Source organism: Camelus ferus, chromosome 13, assembly GCF_009834535.1.
Source record: "Camelus ferus isolate YT-003-E chromosome 13, BCGSAC_Cfer_1.0, whole genome shotgun sequence".
NCBI lineage: Eukaryota > Metazoa > Chordata > Mammalia > Artiodactyla > Camelidae > Camelus > Camelus ferus.
In genome coordinates this window covers 40,778,995-40,804,533 of record NC_045708.1, presented here as the reverse complement: position 1 = coordinate 40,804,533, position 25,539 = coordinate 40,778,995, and the positions used below count along the sequence as shown (strand labels likewise).

Below are 25,539 nucleotides of genomic sequence, written 5' to 3'. Positions count from 1 at the left end.
ACAGATTCAGTCGGGACCTGGTCCCGTTCTCACTGACATCTTTCTCACACCAAGCAGCCCTGACCCCCTCACTGCCTCCTCCTCCGGCCTCCCTGGTCTCGCCTAGGAATTTGACCCTCCTTGGAGGTGGCACCTCAGAGCTTCAGTTGCTAGACTGTAAGCACTTAGCAGGTGGAACCACGCTTCCCATCCCTTGGCTGGGCCTCTAGCTTGTTTCTCAGCACTCAGTTTATTGCAGGTGAACTGTCTGTTAAAACAGATGGAATTCAGGGTTGTTGGGTGAGGGCATGGCTCAGTGGTAGAGGGCATGCTTAGCATGCATGAAGCCCCGGGTTCAATCCTCAGTGCCTCCATTAAAAAATATGATTGGAATTTAATGAATAAGGCAGGATAAGGGAAGACTTTATGCGAGAGGAAGGATTTAAACTGTTTTGGAAGGAGGAATAGTGTTCAGGAGAGAGATTAGGATTAGATAGGGGCACATGTCTGTGTGTGTGTGCACGCTCACATGTGTGGGACAAGGCTGTGTGTAGGCATATAGGCCATTCCAGACGCAATGACCTAAGTGATTCCTGCATGAAACAAGGTGTGTGTCTGCAGAATGGTAACTTTGAAGGCCTGCCCTGGAGGGTGTACAAGTGAGGCCGGCAGGTGAGGAGGCAGGCAGTTGAGGAGGAAGGCAGGAGACAGGCCCTGGGGTTGGGGTGTGTGTGTGTGTGTGTGTGTGTGTGTGTGTGTGTGTGTGTGTGTGTGTCGGGGAGGTGGGGAGGGGCAGTGTGAATTTCAAATCTCCATCCTATGACTTACCAGCTGTGTGTGACTTTGTGCAAGTCCCTGATCTCAGCTGGTTCCCTCTTCTGTGCCATGATCAGAACACTACCGGCTGCAGGGAGGTGGTGAGCACTACGTGTCAGCGGGCGCGTCAACAGCACGTGCATGGCCCAGGCCTGGTTTGCTAGGTGTGCGGGATCAAACAGTGCCGTCTCTCAGCGGCGGAAAGGGCTGTGTGCGGGTGATGCCACGTCTAGAAGGAAGCTTAAGGTCGGTCATGAAGCATAAAATGATAGACTGAAGAGTTAGAACAGCGTCCCTGAGCCGGGAGAGGGTGGGGGTCTGTGAGAAGTGATGTGTGATGTGGACAAATCAGCCTGGTGTTTACTTTGGTCTGTTTATTTGTTTTTAGAAAATTGTGCTCAGAGTAGGTGACATAGGAATCCGGAGGCAGATCCTGTAGGGAGTTGCTTAAAGGGCTTGAGTGAGAAGAGGAATTCCCTGGAATGATGTGGTAGCAGAGCAGTGGAAAGGCAAAGTAGGGACAAACTATAAAAGAACGGCAATAATAACTAACATGCACTGAATACTTGTTACGGACCAGGCACTGCTCCAAGCACATTAAAGAGTTAGCTTATTGAAGATGTCAAATGTATTCACGTGTCCAGTGTCCACAATACCTGAGGTGAAAACTCTTCTTAACACTATTCGGAGGTAAGGAAACTGAGGTGTGGAGAAGGCAAGGTGCAAAGGAGGCATGTCTCCACCCCCATTTCATTTAGGATGGATTAAACAAAACTCTTAAAGAGGCATGCTGACATTCTAGAACGTTCAAAAGAGTTTCATTTTCTGCCCCTCTTTTGCATCCAGCGTGAGTGTGTCGGTATGTTTCCCCTGAGAATGTTTTGGCCTGTTTCCTCCGCGACTTACTTGGAACCTTAGCAGCGCTGTTGGTTTATGGATACCACAAGCTCGTTGCCCCTGTCTTCATGACGGTCGTTTTAAATGGTGGTTTCATATTTTATTGAGTGGATATACCAGGGCTATTTTTTTTCTGTTACTATGAACATCTTGGGGCATAAATCTTTGACAGCACCTTTTATTATGTTTTAAAGATACATTTCCTGATGTTGAATTATTGAATGGAATAGAGCGACGAATTTCATGAATCTTAATTCATACTGCCAATTTGCTTTTCCCACAGGGCTGAACGTATTCACAATGTCCTCTATAATGTAGGAGGCTGTCAACTTCACCGCACCCTTGCCAGCACTGGGTATCATTATTATTACTATTGGTAAAGTTATTAGGAGAAATATGGTCAATCACTTTAATTTTTTAAATATGAAAACGCAATTGTATTGAGATATAATTCACATACCATACAATCCATCAGCTTACAATGCTCAATTCATGGTTTTTAGTTTATTCACAGAGTTGCGTCGTCAATCTTAGAACATTTTCATCACCTCATGAAGAAACCCCATCACCCCTACTCCCTGATCCCCACCCCATCCCCTTTCTTTGCAGCCATGAATCTGCCTTCTGTCTCCATGGATTTGCCTGTTCTGGGCATTTCCTACAGGTGGAATCACACAACATGTGGTCTACTGCGTCCCGCTTCTCTTGCTGAGCATCTTGTTGTCAAGGTCCATCCACGTTGTAACCTGTCAGTCACGTTCATTATGATTTACATCTCTTTCCCTGTGACTGAGGTTGATCATGTCCCCTCTTGTGAGACTGATACTTGCAGTTTCTTCTTATTTATTATTGTTATTTTTGTAAAGGCCGTTTTTTCAAAGCAAAAATTTGCATGTTAGGATGAGTGAAGTATACAATAGGGTGAGGAGAGGGGTAAAGTTGGGGAACCAGGAGCTTTTGAGCCCGACATAGGAGAGGTCGGACTCGCTGACAGAATGCTTGGAACCAGTGTCCATGCTGTCTGGGACATGGAGAGGCTTGCTGTCTTCTGGCTAATAAGTTCTTTTCCCTCTTATTACATACATAGAATATGTTCATTGCAAAAAAAATAAAGATAAGGATAAAAGAGCTAAGAAATCACACATATATTCCCACTATTCAGAGATAAGTCCCTTAACATTTTATTATCTGTGCTTTCAGAGTCTCCCTCTCTTAATATGCAAAACATGACACGACTTGTTTGTGTTACGCACACTCCCGCATCTCTGTATGTTACTATCTGGAGTTTTTTTTCCTCCCAACAATGCGCTTCTAGCTCTTTCTACCGTCCCTTCCTCTTTTGCTCTCATCATTCCAATGCTTTAATCTTACAGTTGTCTGCTCCTCCTGATTCAGAATTGCTTAAGAGGCCTGAGACCTGGGGTCACACCTTCAAGGTGCTTGGGGAACCTTGTATCTGTGAGTCTGAATGGAGTGACACAGTTGGCTGCAGTTATTTCTGGTCTTTGTGTGTGTGTGTGTGACCTGATTCTATGTGTGGCCATGTTCTTTCAATGGATGGAGGACAACTTGGCGAGATCTGGAAGTAGAAACACGGGGTAGATCTTCTGTGCGTGCTCATGTACACAGTCCCTTCGGTGCATCTCTGGTAGATTTTCTCCGAAGAAGCGTTGGCGAGATCCCTGCCTGGCTGACCTAATTGCCTCTCTGATGAAAGAATTAAAGTTTTAAGGCAGATTTCTTCATAAGGCCAGTTTCTGAAAGAGGACCCCACTCTGTCTTACAGTTCCTCCTTGTCTTCTTGGCCTTTTAGAACCCAGTCTATGGAGACAGCTGGGTTCTACCGAGGTCCCGGGGGCCAGCAGGTCCGAACTTCCCCGTCAGAGGCAGAACTTCGGATGGAAAAGTCATCGTACTTGTGTTACATACCTAGTACATGACAAGCTCTTTTATACACGTGTAATCTAAATGTTCTAACCTCTCCATACCTCAGTTCCTGCAGCTGCAAAATTTGGAATCATAAAAATATCTACATTGCAGATTTGCTGAAATGATATGAAGAAGGGAAAAGCTTGATACAAGAACTGGAGGAAGTTAAAGTTCACTATTATTGTACAAAGGGGCCGAAATGGTGCTTTTACCCTGTCACTTCTCATGACCTGGGAGAAGGATCAATAGCTCCAGACAATATGCAGGACTACTGACACACCCCAACCCGTCCACCCCTCCATCATCCTGGTAGGTGAAATGTTACCTCCGTTTTATGCACTTACTCATCCAATAGATGTTTCTAAGGCATCTTCTATGTGCCAAGCACTATGCTAGATACTGGGGGCACAGTGGTGACCAGAGTAAAGTCCTTGCTCTCAGACAGCTAACAGTTGAATGGATATTTCAGGTGACAGTAAGATTATGCGAGAGAATGAAGCAGGGTACGGAGGATAATGGTGCAGGAAAGGAGGAAGTTGCTGTTATACAGGAGGAAAAGGGAAGGCTTTTCTTTGATGGTGTGACATTTGAGCAGAACCCTGGAAAACGAGAGTGAGTCATGTGGACACCGGGGGAAGCACATTCCAGGTGGAGGGAACAGCACCTGCGAGAGCTCTGAGGCAGGAATGTGCTTGCTGGAGGATAGCAAGGGGGTGGGGTGGGATGAGGTGGGATGGCTTGAATGACAGGGAGTGTGGGGGGAGAACAGGTGGAGAAGAAGTACAGGCTGTGGGAGAGGAGGAAATATTTTGCAGAGCCCTGTAGGACACTGTAAGTACTTTAGCTTCTACTGAGTGAGGTGGGAGGTCGTGGAAGGATTTAAGAGATGACAGGTGATCCAATTTTATGAAGTATCACTGGATGCTGAGGGGGAAAAGTCTAGAAGGGGCAAGGCTGGAAGCCGCGAAAGCAGCTCCTGCAATAATCCAAACAAGGACAGATGGGAACTTGGATCTCGGTGGTAATGGGCCGGGTGGTGAGGAGAGGTGGGACTGCGGAAGGCAGAGCAGCCCAGCTTTGCCGCCGGACCAGAAGTGAGGTGTGAAAGTCCAACATGACGTGAAGCTCTTATACCCAAGTAACCCGTAGAATGGAGTTGCCACTTACTAAAAATAAGGAAGACAGGGTGGAGCAGGAATCACAAGCTTGGTTTGGGGCATATTAAATTAAAAAAAATTTTTTTTTATTGAAGTGTAGTTGATTTACAGTGGTAGTTGCAGGTGTACAGCAAAGTGATTCAGTTATACATATACATTCATATATACTTTCTTTTCAGATTCTTTTCCATTATATGTTATTACAGGAAACTGAATATAGTTCCCTGTGCTATATATTAGGTCCTTGTTGTTTATCTATTTTATATATAGTAATGTGTGTCTGCTAATCCCCAACCCCTAATTTATCCCTCCCCACCCTTTCACTTTTGGTAACCATAAGTTTATTTTCTATGTCTATGAGTCTATTTTTGGTTTGTAAATAGAATTTGTATCATTTTTTTAAGATTCTGCATGTAAGTGATATATGATATTTATATTTCTCTGACTTTTTTCACTCAATATGATAATCTCTAGTTTCACCCATGTTGCTGCAAATGGAATTATTTCATTTTTTGGGCTGAGTAATATTCCATTCTCTCTATATACCACATCTCATATTAAGTTTGAGATGTCCATGACATGGTCAAGCTGAGATGTTGGGTAAGTGGTTAAATATCTGAGTCTGGGGTTTTGATGAGAAGTCTGGGATAGATAAACATTTGAGAGTCTTTGGCAGATACACAGTATTTAAGATCATCACGGACATGAGTATAGACAGACAAGAGAGGCAGCAGAGGACAGAGCCCTCCAGCATCTCAAAGTGGCATAGGTGGGGGGGACCCACTGCACATGAGGAAATCAAACCTTGGGGAATCAAGCAATTGGTTTCACAGTGGTGGCAGAGATGGAAATCCAAGCTCATGAGTCTGACTCTGCAGTCTGTGTTATTAACCCCTTAGCAATACTCCCAAGGCTGGAGCAAAGAAGACTTTTCCTGGAGACATGGATCATAGGTCTTGCCTCTACCTGTGCTGGGATAGCCAGCTGGGCCCTCAGCTTTGAGCAAATGAGACACCCCGCTTTTGTTGGTAGAACTAAATGACACATCCATCAACTCCACCTGGCGTAGTACTCAAAGATCTCAAGGGAGCAAGAAAGGGCTGGTAATTAAGAAAGATTCCTTTCCTGAGCTGCAGTGGGTCACACTGACTGTCAGGGTTAAAAGACTGATGGCTTAATAAAGACCACCTGAAAAGGCAATTGACCAGCAAGGGAAAAAAATCATTGCCACCCACCCACTACCATAGTGTCTCCATTCAGAGACCTGCCTGCAAAGCGATAAGATGCGATCCTTTGTACTCAGGATTTCAGAGTATCACGGAGGCCGTGACTGCATTCAAGACTCTGAATGAGCCCTGTATTCCATTCCACAATACTGCATTTCCAGAGTGGTTTGGAGAATTAGAGGCCAGCATGTAGTAAATGCTCAGTAAATTATTCCCAGAAGTATGTGTGAAATCACAGAGAAAGGGCTCAGAGTTGAGAATTACGACCAACCTCGCTGCTATGCCTTTGCTAAAAAAAACCAGTTTCATGGCTTCAGATAAAGTCACTCTTCTCTGCATCTTAGTTTGCTTGTCTGTCAAATAGGAGTTTCGATTAAATTATCCTTGGAGATCTTTTAGATCTAAGACTAGGATTTGTTGAAAGGCCTGAAAAGCCCCAGTAAAACTCCCTAAAATGCTGCCAAATGCCACGATGTGTCTTTCGCAGGACAGGCGTTCTAGAGGGTTTAAGGAAAGGAAGCAGCTGCATGCCTCCTGTGTGCAATTAACCCTTCTCTTCATGGAGCCACCCCCTTCCCAGGTATTCCTCCAATACCAATTTCTCAGGAGTTCTGCCCGATGGGAGGCTTGGCTGGGCAAGCTGCCGTAGGGCAGCCAAACAGCGGCAAGGTGAATAATGTGTGAGTTCCCTTTGCCTTTTTCAGTGACTGCCAGCATCAGCGCACGTGTTGGCCAGGGATATGGCCCCTGGAGCACTTCCCCAGGCCTTGAGCCAAATGATCCCCAACCCAGAATTCAGGCAGACGGAAGGCACATTGCAAAGAGGAGAGGGACTCTTTTCAATCAATACATCCTGAAAGATCACTTGCTGTATATTCACTTCAAGTAGAGGAAGTTGCTGTTCGGGGGCTCCTAGTATAGAGTTTCCCTAAGGTGGACCTTCTCTGAGGCAGCTCTCTCCATCCGTGTTGCCATCACATTAGTTCTGGCCTCGCTTTTTTTCCTCAACAGGACAATTTCTGAGCCTCTAGTGAGGATCTGTCTCCAGTCTCCTTCCAATCCATTTTTTGTTTTAAACTAAGGAACTACAGTCATCTACTTGGAAAAAACAAAATAAAAGGGAAAAGAAAATAGTCCAACCAAACTAGGTCATGCCGTCCTCCTATTCAAGAGACTCCCCGAAGGCTCGTCTGCACTCAGCATCAAGACAAACACCCACCATGGCCTGCAGGGCCGAGGCAGTGTGGCTGTCTACCCTTCCAATCCCTTCTTGTCAAACAGTGCCACTGACCTTTCACTCATTGACTCCATCCACTTTTGGTTTCTTGAATCGGGAGTTCCTTCCCGCCTTGGGAGTTTTGCCTCATCGTCTTTCTCAGCTTGGGGTCCTCTCCCCTTCCTTTCCTCCTCCTGGGATCAAGTTCATCTCTTCAGAGAGCCTTTCCTTGTCCATTTTACCCAAAGTTAAGCTCTCTTTTTCTGACTCAGCTACTTGTACAGGACAATGTGAGGAGACTTTTTTTTTTTTCATTTGTTCGTTTGTGTTTCCTCCACGACTCCTACTGAGCTGTGAACTGGAAACTCCAGGGGACCCACAGCCATTTTTGTGTTGCTCACGGCTGTCTGCACCTCCAGTGCCTGCCTCAGTGCCGAGCCGGGGCTCCATCAATGTTTGCTCAATGACCGATCTGGTTCTGCTCAACTGCCTGACACTACCCTCCACCCCAGCCCACTTCCCCGCCGTATCAGAGGACGTGCTGTCCTCCGAGGGCAGTGTCCTTCCTGCCCTCCGCTCCTGTGCCTTCATTGTGTCTTCTGCCTGGAATACCCCTCTTTCCTATTTGCCTCCTGAAAAACTAACTCAGCCTTCAAGACTCAGCTCAACTATCATCTCCTCTCTGGTGCTTATCCCCATCCCTCGTGGAAAAATGGAAAGCATCTGTTCCATGGTTTGTGCACATCTGAATCACAGCCTGCACCACTCTGCGTTGTCTGGACGCATTTCTTTATCCATTTTCCCCACCAGACAGACCTCTTGGCGGCAAGAATGAGCTCTTACTCATCTTACATTTTCACTTCAAAATATCTGTGACATAGTAAGGGTTCGATAAATGCTGGTGGAGGGAATGCAAATTTTAATAAATAAAGGGACTTCCTTGGTAAAATTTCCCTGCATGGAGTCTTCCTCTCTGAAAAGTCCCTATATACCTATCTGCTGTTTGAATATTCCTTCTTGGAAATTTTCTTTGGGGTTCCTGGTTCAGGGAGACCATCTCTCTGTTGTTTTTTGTCTTCCAGGATTAGACAGTTGGTTTGTTCTTGCTTTAAAAGGAGAAATGGAGAGTAACAAGCGCCTGTCCTCCCAAGTACTTCACTTACTGCCTGACCCACGAGTAGGACTGGGTGTTAAGGGTTCATTCACTCACTTTCTATCTGTTGTTCTCTCTGTGTGCCAGGTACTGTTTTGGGGCTGTGGTCACAGAGAAGCAAGAGGTCCTGTTCCCTAAGTATTTTTCTTAGAAGAGAGAGCACAGACAGACAGACAGACAGTATAGTGTGGTCAGTGCTCTGATGCAGTGTGTGTTTGCAGAGTCACATGGGAGCAGGGAGGGGAAGGGGATTTCATCCACTGGGGGAGTCTTTCAAGTACAGGGACCTCTTTATGTTGACTTCTGATAGATGAATAGAATAGTTCGCTGGGTGAAGGACATTTGAAAGGCAGGAAAAGAAAACTGGGGAAGGTGGAGAGAACAGCGCTCATGAATGCATGAAGGAAGGGGAAGGAGGCGTGCCTTGAAATCACGAGGAATTCACTGAAGTCTGAGTTTTGCTGCTCAGTTTGGGGGGGGGACCAGCTGGACCTACATCACTTGGGAACTTGCTGGAACAGCAGAATTTTGAGCTCCACCCTGCCCGAGCTAAACCAGAATCTCCATTTTCACAAGATCTCCAGGTGGATCCTGCCCACATTAAAGTTTGAGAAAAAGTAGGTTAAGAGGTGTTTTTCAAACCATAGCATGCATCAAAATCATTTGAAGGGTTTATTAAGAAAAACAATCACTGGGTCCCTCCTTAGCATTTCTGAAATTAGTGGCTCTGGGTGGGGCTTGAGAGCATTTGGGTGGGGCATTTCTCAAAAGGTCCTGGCTGATGCTGCTGGTCCAAGGACCACACTTTGAGAACCACTAGGGTGGAGTAGAGCGGGAAGGGTACTTTCTGGGAAGTGAGCTTGGGCAGGTAGCAGGATTCAGATCCCAAAGGGCCTTGATGGGATGGAGTGGACTTTCTCCTGGAGTACTGGGGACATCTGAAGAGTTTTTATGAAGGAGAATGATGTGGCCAGACTTTGATGTTAGTAAGATTGCTCTGGCAGCCTGTGGCCCGTGAGCCGGCTAGGGACAAGATGACAGACTGTCATTATATTCCAGGTGAGACTGATGAATTCTGAACCAAGGCAGTGGAGATGGCTTCAAGATCACCTTGGGGGTCAAAATTTGGGGGAGTTGGCAAGTGACTGAGTGTAGGGGTGAGAAAGGCCAACCTCCCTCCGCCCCCGGAACCTGTGTGCAGAGCACAGCCCCTGGCTCTTTCCTGCCTGTGGCTGCTGCCCCTTTCTGCCCAGAAAGCTGCCCTGTTTTATCCGCCTTCTCTTCACTAATCTGCCTCTGGCCTCATCTGACAGGTTTCAGCCTGCAGTGTTTGAAGAGAGGGGTGCAGTGCAGTAAACCATTCAGAACTAGGATTTATTAATGGGAGGCATGTAATTACTGCCAGACACAGCCATCTGAAGAGTTTATGGCCTAAGTGTTTGGTGTCATTCATTAAAACAAAGTGGGCTCTTGGCATGGATGCTGTCACCCTGTGACCAGACCCGTCTGTTTCTGTGACGGCCCCTCCCCCACCCCTGCACCGGCAAGTTGAGCCCGGCTGGAGAGGCAAAGGCAGATAAATCACCGGGGCAGGGGTCTGGCTCTGTGGATGATGGCCCTCCCCTGGACCCCTCGGAGGGGCTGGTCCTGGTTCCAGAGCAGGGCTCCTGGAGGGGATTGAGGCCTGTCTGCTTTTTGTCTCTGGGTCTTCTGACTCCACAGTAACATGTCAGCGGACCCTCCATGAAGGATGGTCCTGCACACTTCTGGCTCCTCCAATGCCTTCTTCTCAGCCATGTCACATCTCAGCAGACCCTCACCGAGCCCTGTGATGCAGGCCGTAGAGCTGAGCACTGCCTCCTGGCAAACAAGGAGCAGAGGCCCAGAGGTTTGGTGAGTCTCCCAGAGTCCTGAGGCTGAGGGGTCGAGCTTGCACCGAGCCCCCACGGAGCCGTTCCCACCTCTCCACCAGGCAGGCCAGGCTGATCCAGCTCTGGGATCAGAGCACGGCTTTGTCTGGAGGACAGACTTGGCTGTCGGAGGGACTGGCTACTGCAAGACTGGGGTGCAAGCCCAGGATTTCTCTTGCCTAGTTTCGCATTCCCGGAAGGATGCTCCAAGCCTCAGTTTCCTTGAATCGAAACTAAAGAGAGGGAAAGGGCTCAGCTCCTTTCCAGGGCACTGGGAGGAGTAAGTGGCCTTGCCAGGGCTGGCGCTGGTCAGCTCTCTTTCTCCTGACTGGTCACCATCTCTGGGCCTCACAAAAAGCCCTGGACTTCTTGGGGCTGGGATGCTGAGCTCAGATGAGATAATAGAAGGACTATGCTTTGGAAAATTCAAGACACCATTCAAGTGTGAGGTAATAATAGCAACAACGAATCTGCCACAACCCTGCCAAAACCCCAGCAACTTCTGAGACAAAAAGCAGACCCAGATTCTAGAATCCTCATCATCATGATTGGTTTTGGACAGAGGGGCTTTTCTGCCCTTTCAAACATCTATCTCAGAAGGTTATTTTATTTCGAGGCCTGGAGAGGATGTGTATAAAGCACAGGATGGGGGCCAGAGCAGGCACCGGAGAGCTGGCAGGTCCCCGTGTGCTCATTAGCAGGTTGCAGTGATTGTGAGCTCTTCCGGTGACCGACGTCTATGTATCTTTGTACTCCTACAGGCTCCGGCTTTGATAGGTACTCGGTGACTATTTATTAAACTAAGTTGGATTCTGTCCTATTCCATGGGTTCTTTGAAGGCAGGACCTGTGTTTTACTCATTTCTCTCTTCCCAGGGCCAAGCCTAGTGTCTGGCACAGAGGAGGTACTTAGTCCTCTCAGGCTGGAGAGAAATTAAGCCCGGTGAAAAATAAGGCAGACATAGCTTGCGTCTGCACCGAGCCACGGGGGAACCCGGGGCTCCAGGTAGGAAAGGAGTCTGGGATTTGTAGCCTGAGTAGGTACCGGTCAGATGACAGGCTCACTTCAAAGGCTCGCGGTGGGGAGGAGAGGGGGATGTGGTTTCTCGAATGCCTTTTTGGCTGTGTGGGAGCCTCGGTTGGCGGCAGAGGTGGGTAGGGGAGGTTGGCAGTGCAGTGGAGGCCTCAGCCGGGCCTTGGGAGATGGAACAAATGAGCCAGAGGAGAGGAAGCAGCTCAGATGGAGATGAAACGCACTTAAAATCTCCTTCCCCTCTCTGCCGGGGGAACAGACGTGGCAGCATGTGTGTGCGCGCATGCGCGGGTGTGCTGGAAAGAAAGGAAAACAGGATTTGCAGCCAAAAAAATCTGCGAGCCGATCCTCTCAGTGCAAAGCCAGAGGCTGTGGGATCTCGAGCAGACTTTTTTTTTTTTTTTTTTTTTTTTTTCTGAGTCTCCATTTCCTCATCTTAAAAAAACGGGATCAGTGATTCTTACCGTCCAGGGTGGTTGTGGCTATCGAAAGCGTTTTGTGAGCAGTAAAACCCACCGTTTATTAAGCACCTGCTCTCTGCTAGGCACTGAGCCTAGTAGCTGGATGAATTTAATCTGTAATTCCCTTAACCATCCTGCAAGGTAGTTATTATCATCGCCAGTCTGCACTTCAGAGCGGAGGAAACTGAAGTTCAGAGGCGTGGGGCAGTTTGCTCAAGCGAGAGCGCCTGAAACTCAGCTGGCTTCTCTTTGTACGGATTACACTATGGAAACGTACAAAATGATTCTGTTTCGTGAATCTTAGTCAAGCCTGAAACTCTCCCATGGCAGCAGTTTTCCTTTATTGTCAGCACTTTTTCTCCCCCCATCTCCCTTTTGTAAAAAGAAAGCTAAACCTTTGGCTAACCTGGCAGTCTGGGGAAGAAGGGTGAGCTCCACGCAGCGATTCCAACGTGATTTGATTCTTTTTGTCCAGGTGCTTTTTGGTTTCTGTGGGACAGAGATCAGGAAATTATTTCTAGGTGTTTATACTAGGGAAGAGGAAAAGCTGCTGAGAGTTAAACTTTTGGACGACCCAACAATATCTGAAATATCAGAAACTCTCTTTCCAAAAGAAAATTATTGACTCTTTTACATTTTTTGGAGTCTTTCTTTGAAGCTTCAGCCAAATATGAGATAAATGTGGAAGGTCAGGAAAGCCAATTAGCTTTTATTAAAACCTGCCCTGTGCCTGTGTCTGGATGGATTGTCTTCTGAATTCCTCAGTCACCTTGTGCGGCAAGTGTTGTTAGACCTATCTGTCACCTAAGGATGCTCAGAAAGGTAGACATTTGTCTGAGATCACACAAGGATGGGGTGTCCAAGCCAAGATTCAAACCTCAGCTTAAGCACAGGCTCTTTTTCTGCTACTCCTTGCTTCTGAGCCTGCAAGCCTACGTATGATGGAAGCTGTTGCTTCCTCTAGACTCCTTCTTGCAGGAGCCCGTCCCTTTGTTCTGGGTAGCTTCAGGGAGGTCCTGAATAACTGCATACCTGCAGATTCACAAGAAAAGGGACTTTAGCTTTGAGACTATAGAGACTACCAAAAGTTCACACCCACTAACGCGGATGATCCCAACTTTTGGAAGATGCTCTTTGTGAAATAGACACCAGCTGGATGTTTCTATTTTTGGATGTGAGCTCAGGCATCAGGAACAGGCTGTATCTTTTTTTTTTTTTTTTTTGGCAGGGCAGGGTGGGTTGAGCTTCAGAGAAGAGGAAGAAAGAAGCAGGGAAGTGGAGCTCCTTTTAGTTCATCCAATTCAAAATGAGCATCGTGGATTTAAGTTACTCACTCACAAGTTCCATTACTGAGTGGTTTTACTTAGATCCAGGCCACTGTAGGTGGAAGATATCCGACCTGTCTTACCTTATTTAATTGTTAATGACCTTTTGAATTTCAGTCTGAGAAAAAATCAAAACAAGCTACCAAACACTTGGTTTGCATGCCATGCTTAGTGCTTTATTTTCTGGGGGTGGTGGAAAGCTCACCGACTTTGGAGTTCGTGAGAAGTGGGTTCAGCTTTCAGCCATGTCATTCATCTGCACAACTTTGAGTAAGTCATCTAACATCTCTGACCTCAGTGTCTTCATTTGTAACATGAGTATACAAATGTCTGCTCTGGAAGGTTGTCATGGTTGTAAAGTGCTTGGTACTTAGCAGACACTTATTAAATGTTAGTTACTTTTTCCTCCCTGCATCACAGTGTGCAAATTCTTTATCTATATTCTCTTAGGTAGAGAGGCAGGCATGAGTGATGACCTGTAAGTTTTAGGACAACTTGGATCCACCCAGATTGCTGGCAGGGACCATCAGCCGTGGTTTGATTCTTAAGCCAATGCCCATTAGGTCATTATGGAACCTGCAGAAGTGATTACTCATGTTACTTTTCCAGTTCACTGCGGAGCAAGGGGAGAGCTTTTCACACTGCTGGCGTTTTGTTGGAGCACAACGATACAAATCACAGATGGCTTCTCGGCAGATGTGGCTCTGTCCAACTGCAGTGTGGGTTTACAAGGGGGTTTAATGAAAACCTGGCACCCTTCCAGGTTTGAATCAATCCTCCAGGGTTCTCAGCTCATGCACGTACGGGCCAGTCTGCAAATGCCCACCCTGTGGACAGTGTGGGGAGCGCTAGGGTGAAAAGTACTGACCTGGGAAACAAAGCCAAACCGCTCTGGCCAAGTTCACAGGCTTGGGGCCTGGGAGGTGGAACAGTGACGTGGAAGGGAAGTTGGTAGGAGGAGGGAGGCCTGCATCTGGAAGATGTCCAGGTGGCGGCTGCCTAGCTGGAGGGGATCTGGGCTCAGGACAGAGCGATGGATTTCCCAGCTGCTTGGAGCTCGTACTCTTTTCTTCTTTGCCATGGGTTAGGCCAGATGGAGTGAGCAGGAGCCACAAGTCCGGGATATGGAATCAAAAAATAGTTTCAATTTCCTTGATGAGATTGATTGGAATTGGATTTGACTATCGTTGCTTCTGCTTGATATGCGATTACTTTTCAAATGGCCAGCTTACTCTTTCTCATCTATTTTCTTTTGGCTTCGATGTCATCTCCTTGGAGAAGCCTCCTTTGACCACCTCCCTGAAAGAGAACCTCCGAGCTCTTTGCCATAGTCTCCTCGCTGTGTGTTGCTCTCATAACATATCATAGGGCACATCTTTATTTGCCTGTTTGCTTTCTGTTTTGATCCTTTAGTAAAACGTGTCGCTCCTTGAAAGAGCTCTTAACAAATGTAGCCCATTGCCCAGTGGAGTCCCCGGCACATAGTACACAGTCCATAAATGTTGTTGGAAGAATGAGTACATTTCAGGACAAGAATAAGATAGATCCGTGTTTGCCACTTAGTACCACTATTAATTAGCTGTAAAACTGTCCAAATTAATTCATCTTTCTCAGTCTGGCATACTTTATCTGTAAAAGGGATAAAAATACAATGGAGGGTAGCAGTTTATGTAGTGTCTAGCACATAAGAAATAGTCACTGAATTGAGGCTATGATTGCTCAGTCTTTGAAGAGTTACATTCACCACCAACAAAAACGTACCAGGATTTCTCTTCAACTAATATCTACTGAGATCTAGCATACACCACACTAGCGCTTTTACATGCATGCATTATGTTAGGTGATTCTTTCTTTCTTTTTATTTATTTATTTTATTTTTATTGAAGTATAGTCAGTTTACAATGTTGTGTCAATTTCTTGTGTGCAGCATAATGTTTCAGTCATATATATACATACCTATATTCATTTTCATATTCTTTTTCATTACAGGTTACTACAAGATATTGAATATAGTTTCCTGGGCTGTACAGTAGAAACTTGTTATTTATCTAGTTTATATACAGTAGTTAGTGTCTGCAAATCTCGAACTTATCTTAGATGGTTCTTGACAACAACCTTGGGTGAGATCTTTCCCCTTTTAGAACAAAAGAAACAGAAACTCAGAGAGATTCAGTGGCTTGAGCAGGTATACATAGCTACTGAGCGGCAGACGCAGCATTAACTCCATTTCTATTTTTAAAGCCATAATTTCCCCCCATAATTCCAGGCTGCTTCCTATTAACACTCACTCTGGATAAATAAACATAAGGAAGCCATGTTCTCTGTCCTCTGGGGGTTCTGGTGATAAGACATATGTAAGAGTAAAGTGAACAGTAATAAAAGCTAATGGTTTTTTTTCATGCTGCTTTGAAGTTTACAAAGCTTGTCCCAGTATTTACAACACATTCAAGTTTAAAAAAATTATTATCCCGGATATATAAAATAATTCAAACAAGTTCATAAGAAGATGACAACTTAGTGGAAAAATTGACCGATTGTGAACAGGCCTTTCAAATAGCCAATAATCACATGAAAACATGTTTGGCATTACTGGTCAGGGGGCAATTCACATGAGAACAGTGAGATACATTTCCTATCCATTGGATTGGCAAAAGTAGCAGAGAATACCAAGGCCTGATGAGGATAAGGAGACCTGGGAACCAGCCTATCACGCTAGTGGTGCTAGAAATTGGTAAAAATCAGTTTGGGAAGCAGCTGGTAATACCTAAAGAGGTGACTGTGAGCATGCCCTTGGAACCAGGGCTTCCTGCATGAAGTAAAAACCTGAGAGAAACTCTTGCATATGTGCAGAAGGAGATGCACAAAAATGATTTCAGCATTTTAGATAATCCTGAAATATTGGAAGCCATCTAAGAGCACATTAATAGGAGAATGGATCAATAAACCGGGCATCTGTAAAAGAAATATGAAACAGCAGCTGCAGGGGTACAGCAGAGCTCCACTCTGTGACGGGGATGAATTGCAGACACCTACTGTTAAATAGATACGTGCCAGTTGCAGAAAGGCAGACAAGATGATATCACTTATGCACGTTTCAAAAACATGTAAATCAACCCTGCGTGTTTAAAGTGAGCTGTCTTTATGTGCCATAAAGATCTGGTCAGGAAGAATACACGCCACTGCATGATAATAATGACTTCTGGGGAGGAGGGTGGCAACTGAGCTCAGGGAAGTTTGCAAAGAGGACTTCTACTGAACCTTCTGCTAAATGTTTTAATTAAAAAAAAATCTGAAGCAAATATGGCAAAACGTTAACATTGTTAGATCCAGGCGGTGGGTTCAGTGTGTTTGTTCTGTTAGTCTTTGAACTGTTCTGTGTGTTCGGGCTATTTTATAAAGCAAGCCAACAGCTGAGTAACCCAGAGCCACTGCCCTAACCTTATCCCATGTGCTCCTCATTAAAGCTCTGGAGACAGCGATGGAAGAGAAGATGCCCTTTCTGCAGTGTCCAATCCTTCTTCTCCTGGCCCTGCCTTTGTGTGTGTGTGTGTGTGTGTGTGTATGGGGGTAAAGTAAACTGCTGGGCAGGTGGGGAAGAGATAAAATGATTTTCATTAGGAAGGTCCTGCTACTCTGGTGGGGCAGGGATGTGGGTCAGAGAAAAGGGGGAGAGGACCCGGAGAGCAAGAGGTGCTGAGGTTTTGAGAAACACCTGAAGAAACTGAGGTTCCGAGATGAGGAGTAGTTTATCCAAGGTCACAAAGAGGCAGAGCTGGAATCTGCTCCTGGTTACCTACCCCCACACATTCAGACCACAGGCAAGTGTGTGCTAGGGACACGAGCAGGGACACTGGCGCCCACAGGTCTAGGTCAAATCCCAGCTCTGCTATTTAGAAGCAGTGAGGCTTTGGGAGCCCCACCTGACCCTCTGAGCTGGGGTCACTATTAGCTTTCTTAGAGTGACATTGGGAGGAATACATAAAGTGTATAAAAGGGCTAGTGGACTGGTACTATGTCTAACCCTTGGTATTCACTCTGTAAGCAACAGTTACTATCACCACCTGCATCATCATTTCAATTTGTTTCAACCATTCTTTAATAACTTCAATAACTATTACCCTCTCCCCACACCTTCCCCCTCCCCCAACCAATATCAGGGAAGTTTCCCCATAGCAAGTATCCTGTTTATTTATGTCCAAGGATTGGTTTCAGCATTCTAATGAAGTCAGCCAAAATGTTTCCTCCTTCTAGTATCAAGTATTCCAAATAATAGCTTCCTCCCTGCCCCAGTGCAACTTTTTACTTTTATTGTATTATCATGGTCTTATAGGTTCTTCTCTTTTATTGTTGTTGAGTGTGCTGTAAATCATTATCATCATTATTTATTTTGATTCCCCCATTGATTTGACCAGTGGGAATTCCTTTCAACCAATGTTTGTTCTTTTGATATGTCTCCAGTGAACTTTGAGTGCTTCCTCATTCTCTGGCACAAAATGTTCCAAACTTACCTTGTAGTTTTCTTGCCCCAGAGTCAGAATCAGCTGTTTCTCCAAGAAGCACCGGTTCTTTTTAGTAGAGAATGATATTTAGAAGCCAAGATTTGACATTATGTGTGCTCTGTATTACTGGGATAACATTGCTTTTGGGCCCTTTCAGTACAGAGCTAAAATAAATAAATGCATATGTGTGTGTATCTACACAACAGAAATGTCTCTACCTCTATTGAAGTTTGTGACGGTTAATTTTATATGTCAGCTTGGCTGGGCACACATTATTCTGGATGTTTCTGCAAGGATGTTTTTGGATGAGGTTAACAATTAAATAAGCTGACTTTGAACTTATTTATAATTGCCTTCCATAAGGTGGGTGGGCCTCATCAAATCAGTTGAAGGCCTGACTAGAAAAAAGACTAATTTCCTCTGAACAAGAGGGAATTCTACAGCAGATAGCCTTTTGACTTGAACCACAACACTGACTCTTCTCTGGGTCTCTAGTCTGCTGGCCCACTCTATAGATTTTGGACTTGCTAGCCTCCATAACTGTGTGACCCAATTCCTTAAACAAATCTGCTTTTCTCTAGATATACACATACCATTGGTTCTGTTTCTCTGGAGAACCCCGACTAAAATGAAGTCTGGTTTCCCTAGTTCAAATCCAGTACCATTGGGTTCTTACTCAGCTTTTATTCGTATTTCTATCTCCCATCTTTTACAGTGAGAATCCTGGTTTCCACAAAAGTTTCCACACACACAAAAATATTTACTCATCTGTTCTAACCCAAACACACATAACTGTCCTGGACTCTGAAAATGTCAGTGTCACAAAAGAAGGAAAGTTGGATTCTGGATTGGGAAAAAGAAAAAACAGCTATAAAGACATTATTGGGAAACTCTGAATATGAGCATGTGTTAGATAATGTTAAACATTAAATTGGGGGGCATCTTAGTGATACCATAATTATAAGAGGTAAGAGATGCATAACGAGTTATTTAGAGACATAGTGTTTTGATGTTGGCAAGTTATGTTAAATGTACAGAGAGAGATTGATCAGGAAAGTGTGTGTGTGTGAGACAGAGAGAGAGAGAGCAAATGTGGTGAAATAGTAACAGTTGGTAAACCTGCATAGAAAAAAATAGGAGTTAACTGGATTATTAACTTTTCTGTTGAAATGTCTCTGAAACTTTTCAGAATAAAGGGACGGGTGGAACGGTAACAGGTATTATCTATCACGTATTATGAGTCTAGCAGCAAGAGCACTGCATCTGAACTACTACGTGCTCGTAGCAAGTGTATTTATCAAGCACTGACTTTGGGCTAGGCTTGTCTTGAGTACTTTACATGCATCATTAATTATTTAATCCTCATCACAATCTTCTGAGGGAGCCAACGTTACTTTACAGTTGAGGTATCTGAGGCTCAGGGAGGCACAGCATCTTGCTTCAAGTCTCCCAGCTAGCAGGGTGGGAAACAGAGGCTCAGAGAGAGGACTGAGCTGCCCAGACCATCAGCTACATAGTGGCCATGGCCAGGGTTAGGACTGAGGTGTCTGATTCTTACTCTGGGGCTTGGTCTGTTATATCGGAAAGGTTCTTCCTCCTTGCTTCCTTGCCCACTGGGACTCCATTTACATTTAAAGAAAGGACTCTGCCAGCTCTGCTAGACTCACTCAAAGAGAAAAGATTTTGTTTCCCTATTCCGCTTTGAAAAAGATACGGCATCCAGCTTCCTGTCCTGTGGCTTTTACCCAGAGCATTTGTATGCATTCTCAGCAATGCGTGATCGCCCTCGTTATTGGGTCACAACTTTATCAGATTCAAGAGATGGGAAAACCCACGCCAGCAGCGGAGGCTTTGGATGAAGGGTAGGCAGTCTCATTCATCACCAGAGGGACACTGATGCTTTGTCTGCTTCTGGCTATTTGCACACAAGTGGAGAGTTAGCCTGGTAAAGTGTTCTGTGAACTGAGGGTCATGACCCTTTAGTGGGTCTTGAAAATCAACTTAGATGGTGCCCCACCAGCATGTAAAAAGCGATTTTTAGAATCCGATTGGATACAGTAGAAAATATCAGTGTATGTGCATTATAAAAGTAGGTGTTGTTTTCTGAATACACATACACAGACACGCACAGATAGACACAGATGCATAAATGTATGTTTGTTTTGGGTGATGGTGTAAATTTCATTTCTTATTATGAGTCACTGTTAAAACAATCTGAAGGCTGCTGGTTTAAGACAGGAGTCCCAATGCCTACTTTTGTGAACCAAGTTTATCAGAACGCAGTCTATCCACTAGTGTGTGTACTGTCCTTGGCTGCCGTCAGACTACAGTGGCAAAGTTGAGTAGTGATGACACACTGAATGGCCCCTAAATCCTAAAATATTTACTGTTTGGTCCTTCACAGAAAAATCTGCCAGCCCCTATGGTCTGGGATATTGAAGCAAAACCTTCTAATTCAAAGCCAAATAAAGCTCCCATTGTATACAATCTCCAGAATTTCTATCTCTAGCATTTCTCCCCCAGTGATCATCGAAGTGGTAGTATTCACAGATAGAGTCATGAAAATGCATATATAAGTACAGAAAAGTAGGCATGGCAAAAGCAATTATCACCTTACTCTATATTTCTAACATAATACCGGGAGCATTCAGAGGCAGGGCCCTGAGAGCACACGGCAAACAGAATGACCTTTCCAACCTAGGAAAGTATGTTGATGTTTAACCTCATTGCACTCCACCAGACGTTTCCTTGCACAAATTTTCAAGTGAGCTATTTCAATCCTGCATTCATCTTGGGGGCCACATGTCTTATCCAAGTTAAATATTTCCAGAAAATAAATGTCTAGACGCCGTCTCATATAAATTAAGCACCCGGTTTTTAAAGATTTCTAGCAGACCTCCTTTCTGTTGTGTGGGTGAGTATAATTTGACTCCTGTGAGAAGTCCTGGGGCAGATTTGATGTGCCTAAGCCTGTGCCCCGGCAGGTGGCTAAGGAGCGCCGCTGAGTCATTAGTGGACAGGGCGGGGTGGGGGAGGGGAACGGGACGGGGTGGGCGGATGGGACTCGGAGGATGTTCCACGGAAGAGCAAAGAGCTCCCCTTCCCTGAGGGTCATCGTTTCCAAGGATCTTGGATGAAAAAGTCCTTGTAGGTTGAAATCTACTTCAGGGAGGCTGGCCATCTTTGTTGATCCTCTCTTGGGAGAATAAAGAAGATTGAGTTACCCTACATGAAGATCAAATTCTGCTATATCTCTTTGACTTCCCATTTTGTTCATGTTTGAGGGTTTTCAAACCACGGCTTTGTTTGACTCAAGTGAGCTATTTTTAATGCTTTTGATATTTCTAGTACTTTCTTTGATAGGCACTTCTGTATCACTGTGATGGAAATTAGCTCCCCCCCCCCCCCCATTTAGGAATGAAATCTTTAAGAAAGATCAGACACTTAAAAGAAAGATCAAAATGGTTTTCAAGTTGCTCATTACATTGGTAATATGTATTTGTATTTTACGTGTTACATAAATAAAATATTTATATGGTAGAATTTTATACTATATAAAATATTATAAATATTAAAATTTTAAATAAAATATAAATGTAATAAATATGTTATAATATATTTATATATAAAATACATAAATGTAAATATTTTATATATAAATGAATTACCTAATATATTTTATTATATATTCTTCTATATTTTTAGCTACACTTGAAAAGAATTCCATAGGAAGGAATTTATAATGGAATATATTGAATCCACCTGGAATTCTGTGTAGGGCGATTCAAGAAGTAGTCATTATATTCTGCTTTTCTAGATTTTTGCAAAATCATTCACAGTCTTCTTTTAGGCATCATACTTTACTTTTTTTTTAAGGAGAAAATTTAGGAGGAGATTCAGAGAGTGGAGAGACAAAAGAAAGGAAGGTTACATTTCATTAAGATATATGTAGAAGTTCTTTATTCTCCTTTTCCCAAATCCCACAAATAAGAAACAAAAAGATTTCTGGGTATAGCACTGTCTTCCACTTACTCATTCAATGACTGTTTAATAGATGTGTACCCAGGCACTGGGCCAGGCGCCAGGGAACAGAAAGAGCGAGGGGTAGGCTTTAATGGGACTTACCATGCAGAATGGGTGAGGTGGGGAGAAGATACAGAAATAAACAAGTAAACAAGATCATTTCAGACAGTGGGAAATACCAGATAATGTGCTGGAAAGAGTGGACATGGGCTTGGGTAACCTGGAAAGTTTTCTCCAAAAAGGTGATGATGGAATTGAGTCCTGAATGGAGAGAAAGTCAACCTTACAGATCTGAGAGAAGAGTGTTAAAAGCAGAGGAAAGAGCTGGTGCAAAAGTCCTGAGGAGGGGGCTTGGGCAGGGCTTCATGCTGAGGTCACATCTTGGATGAATAATCTTAGATTACTGTATTTAAAAGTAGGCTTGAGGGACACCTGTCTCTTAAGAATCTTGTAGGAAAGGGGTTCGGTGGTCAAATGACTTTGGAAATTGGATGGGGCTAATGATGATGCCTTTTTGCTGAACTGGCTCCCTACCCCACCCCAGTAAACTCCATAGTGAAGTGGTTGGGTTTAACTGCTGACAGTTCTCTGAATTCTGAATCTGAGGGTCTATGGGAGATTGGATTTTCCAAAGATGGCCACAGCAATCTCTCCCATCCCATAGGCTCTTCTTACAATATAACCTTGACATTCATGATTTTAACTGTGGGAGTCTAGTTTCTTCCCCTTAAATCTGGATGGGCTTGTGACTAAACTAGCAGTGACTCTATGTGACTGCAGAGACCAGGTCATCCAAGGCAATACAGCTTCCATTTGATTCCATTGCACTGGTAGCTCTTAGAACCACCTGCCATGCTGTGAGGAAGCACAGGCAGCTGCATGGAGAGGCTTCCCATACGTGTTCCAACTGACAGCTTCAGAGGTTGTCACCAACTGTCATCATCAATCCCAGATACGTGAGTAAAGGTGTCTTCAGATGACCCCTGCTCCCACCTGTAGAGTCACCCAGCCTAGAGTCCTCCAGCTCAGGCCCCCGACATGGAGGAGCAGAGAGCAGAAGTGACCACCACGCCCTTTCCAGATTCCTGACCCACAGAATCTGGAAGCACAATAAAAGGATTGCTGTTGTACACTCTCAAGTTTGGGGTGGGTTAATTCACAGAAGCAGACAACTGGGCAGATCCTTAGTGCCTCTATTTTCAGCTGTGGACACTGGTGGTCCCTTCAGGCAAGAAAGAGTACCACTCAGGATCTGGTGCTGTTGTGCTAAAAAGTCAACCTAGTGGAATCCCAGAGCACAAATCCTTTACCACCAAGATGGGCCAGCAGGCTAGACTATTCAGATAGGCCAAGCTGGGCCCCCAAAAGGCTCTGCTCCCCTCCTGTACATCCTTGCTGGCAGGAAGCCAGCCACCATCTGTGTCCCTGCACCCTCTACCTAATGGCTTTCTGGCTACCTGCCAGAATGAGACCCCTCTTCCTGCACGGCCTTGTGCAGAGCCAAAGACGGGCATCATCTTCTTATGTTCCAACCAAATTCAGTCATTTGCCATTCTTTAAGGGTGGCCTACAGAGTTCCACCTCAAAGGATTTGTTCACGAACACCTCCCCTGCCTCAAAGTCCATATGCAAATACAGCCACCTCAGCTGGGAAGAATTCTATTATTTACCTCCTTCACAGTTTATAGCATGCGGTTTAATAACATGGCCTCTGGAAGTATTCTGCCTGATTCAAATCCTTGCTCAAGAACTTAGTAGATTATGAGCACATTACTTAAAATGTCTAAGATTTAGTTTCCTTATCTGTAAAATGTGGGTGATGATAATAGTGCATATTTCATGGAGCTAGTACGAGACTCAAATGAGTTAATTTATGAGAACATTGAAAAAGCAGCTGGCTCATAGTAAACACTGTAGTAAATATATACAGATGAAAAACAATATAATATAGATATAGGAAATATACAGACTGTGTATAGGCTAGATATTGGTAAGTATGCATACCCATATAGGTATACATAGTATATATAATATATGCATATATAGTAGATATATAATTATTTAAAATACATACATATATTTCTTAAAGTCCTTGCTACCCTCAATATTATATTACTTGCATCATAGCCATGTGGATATGCATATTCCTTATCTACTTACCCTGCAAACTCATTGATATGAGTGAGCAACTCATAGTCACGGTTGTTGCATCTTGGCATAATGGTCTGTCTCCTCCAGGGGAGGGTATGTGCCTTGCTCACTTCTGCGACTTCAGAATCCAGCACAGCCTTGACCACTGTAAGAGCTCTATCAAGGTTGCTTGAATTAATGAATGGCTAAGTGGGCTAGTCCGTGCAGGATGAGTCAGTGGGATGTGCAGCCTAACAGTGTGATGTTGAAAGTCAATGTTTTCATCCAAGAGCTCTCTGATCATCCATTGCCTCAAGTGGCAGAAGGTCTGAGACAAGTCCCCGTGATCTGACATAGTCTCTGAGAGGGAGCCAAGGTCAGAGACATCTGAGTCAGTCCTGAACCACGCAGGGAAGGCTAAAGCCATGAGAGCTTTTACTGTGCTGTGACATCATCTCCTGTCCATTTATAAGGGTGAAAGGGGTTTACCAGTGGTCCAGGGAATTCAGAAAGAAAAAGCACTTCAACCTTCTCCATACATTTAAGAATGTAAACGGCCCCAGGAAATGAGTTGGATGCTGAGGTAATTTCCTAGATGGGCTTGCAAAATTCATTTGTCATCAATTTCAAGGCAAGTGCAAAGAAACTGGAAACACGGATGTGGATGGTTCTGGAAAGTGAGAGGGTGTGGGGAAGACATTATTCTTAACACCCATGGTCTGAGTAGGGACTTTGGAAACATGACTTCCTAAGCCTAGGGCCAGATCAGGCTGCAAGGCTTGGGCACTTGAATGTGGAATATGGAGGGAGGAGTGGGGACTAAGAGGAGGGCAGTCCACCTGCAGTGCCACGACGGAATGTGGAGTCTCATGCATCTAAATATTTTTAATATACCCCCTCTGGCAGACAATGCTATGGACATGGAGATCAGTATAATCACTGTCCTCAGGGAATTAATAATCTAACACGTACTAAGTGTGGTGAGAGAGGGAAGCAGAGGGGCTGTGGAAACAGAGAGGAACCCAGATCTAACCGGCCAACACGCATAGGTCCCGCCGGTGGTGGAGAGAACCCTTCACTGATGACTCCCAAGTGCCTGCTGGGGTTAGCTTTCTAAGCTGCTAATGTGACCATATTATTTCCTTCTTATACCACCTTTTTACAATGATAATTTATATGGACTGAACGTTTGTGTTCTCCCAAATTCATATCTTGAAGTCCTAATCCTCAGTGTGATGGTATTTGGAGGTGGGACCTTTAGGAGGTAATTAGGTTGAGACAAGGTCTTAAGAGTGGATCCCCCACGATGGGGTTAGTGCCCTTATAAGAAGAGACTGGAGAGCTGTCTCTCTGTCTGTCTGTTTCTGTCTCTCTCTTTCATGTGAGGCTACAACAAGAAGGTGGCCATCTGGAAGCCAGGGAGAGGGCTCTCAGCAGCGCCTGACCATGCTGGTAACCTGATCCCAGACTTCTAGCCCCTCAAACTATGACATGTAAAATGCTGTTGTTTAAGCCACCCAGTCTATGGTATTTATTGTAGCAGCCTGAACTAAGACAAAAATTAAAAATAATCATGGCTAACATTTGCTACTGTGTGTGAAGCTCTGTGCTAAGTTGTTGTTGCTGTTGTTGTTGTTTAAATTTGCACTGACATTACATGCATAACTCTCTGTTGCTTATATGCACTATCTCAGCTTTCTTGGCAAATCATTCAAGGCTCTCCGTGATCTTCCTCTGACCCTTGTTTTCCAGTTTTGTTTGCTGCTACTCCCCCACAGGAATCTTG

The 25,539-nt window shown here is 44.7% G+C and overlaps 1 long non-coding RNA gene across 1 annotated transcript; it reads left to right on the top strand.

Annotated features, from left to right (window-relative positions):
- Positions 1–10,996: 10,996 nt before the first annotated feature.
- LOC116668016 lies at positions 10,997–24,337 on the top strand. Its single transcript, XR_004325052.1, has 3 exons — positions 10,997–11,009; positions 16,256–16,260; positions 24,263–24,337. It is a non-coding gene; the product is annotated as an uncharacterized LOC116668016 (long non-coding RNA).
- Positions 24,338–25,539: the final 1,202 nt, after the last annotated feature.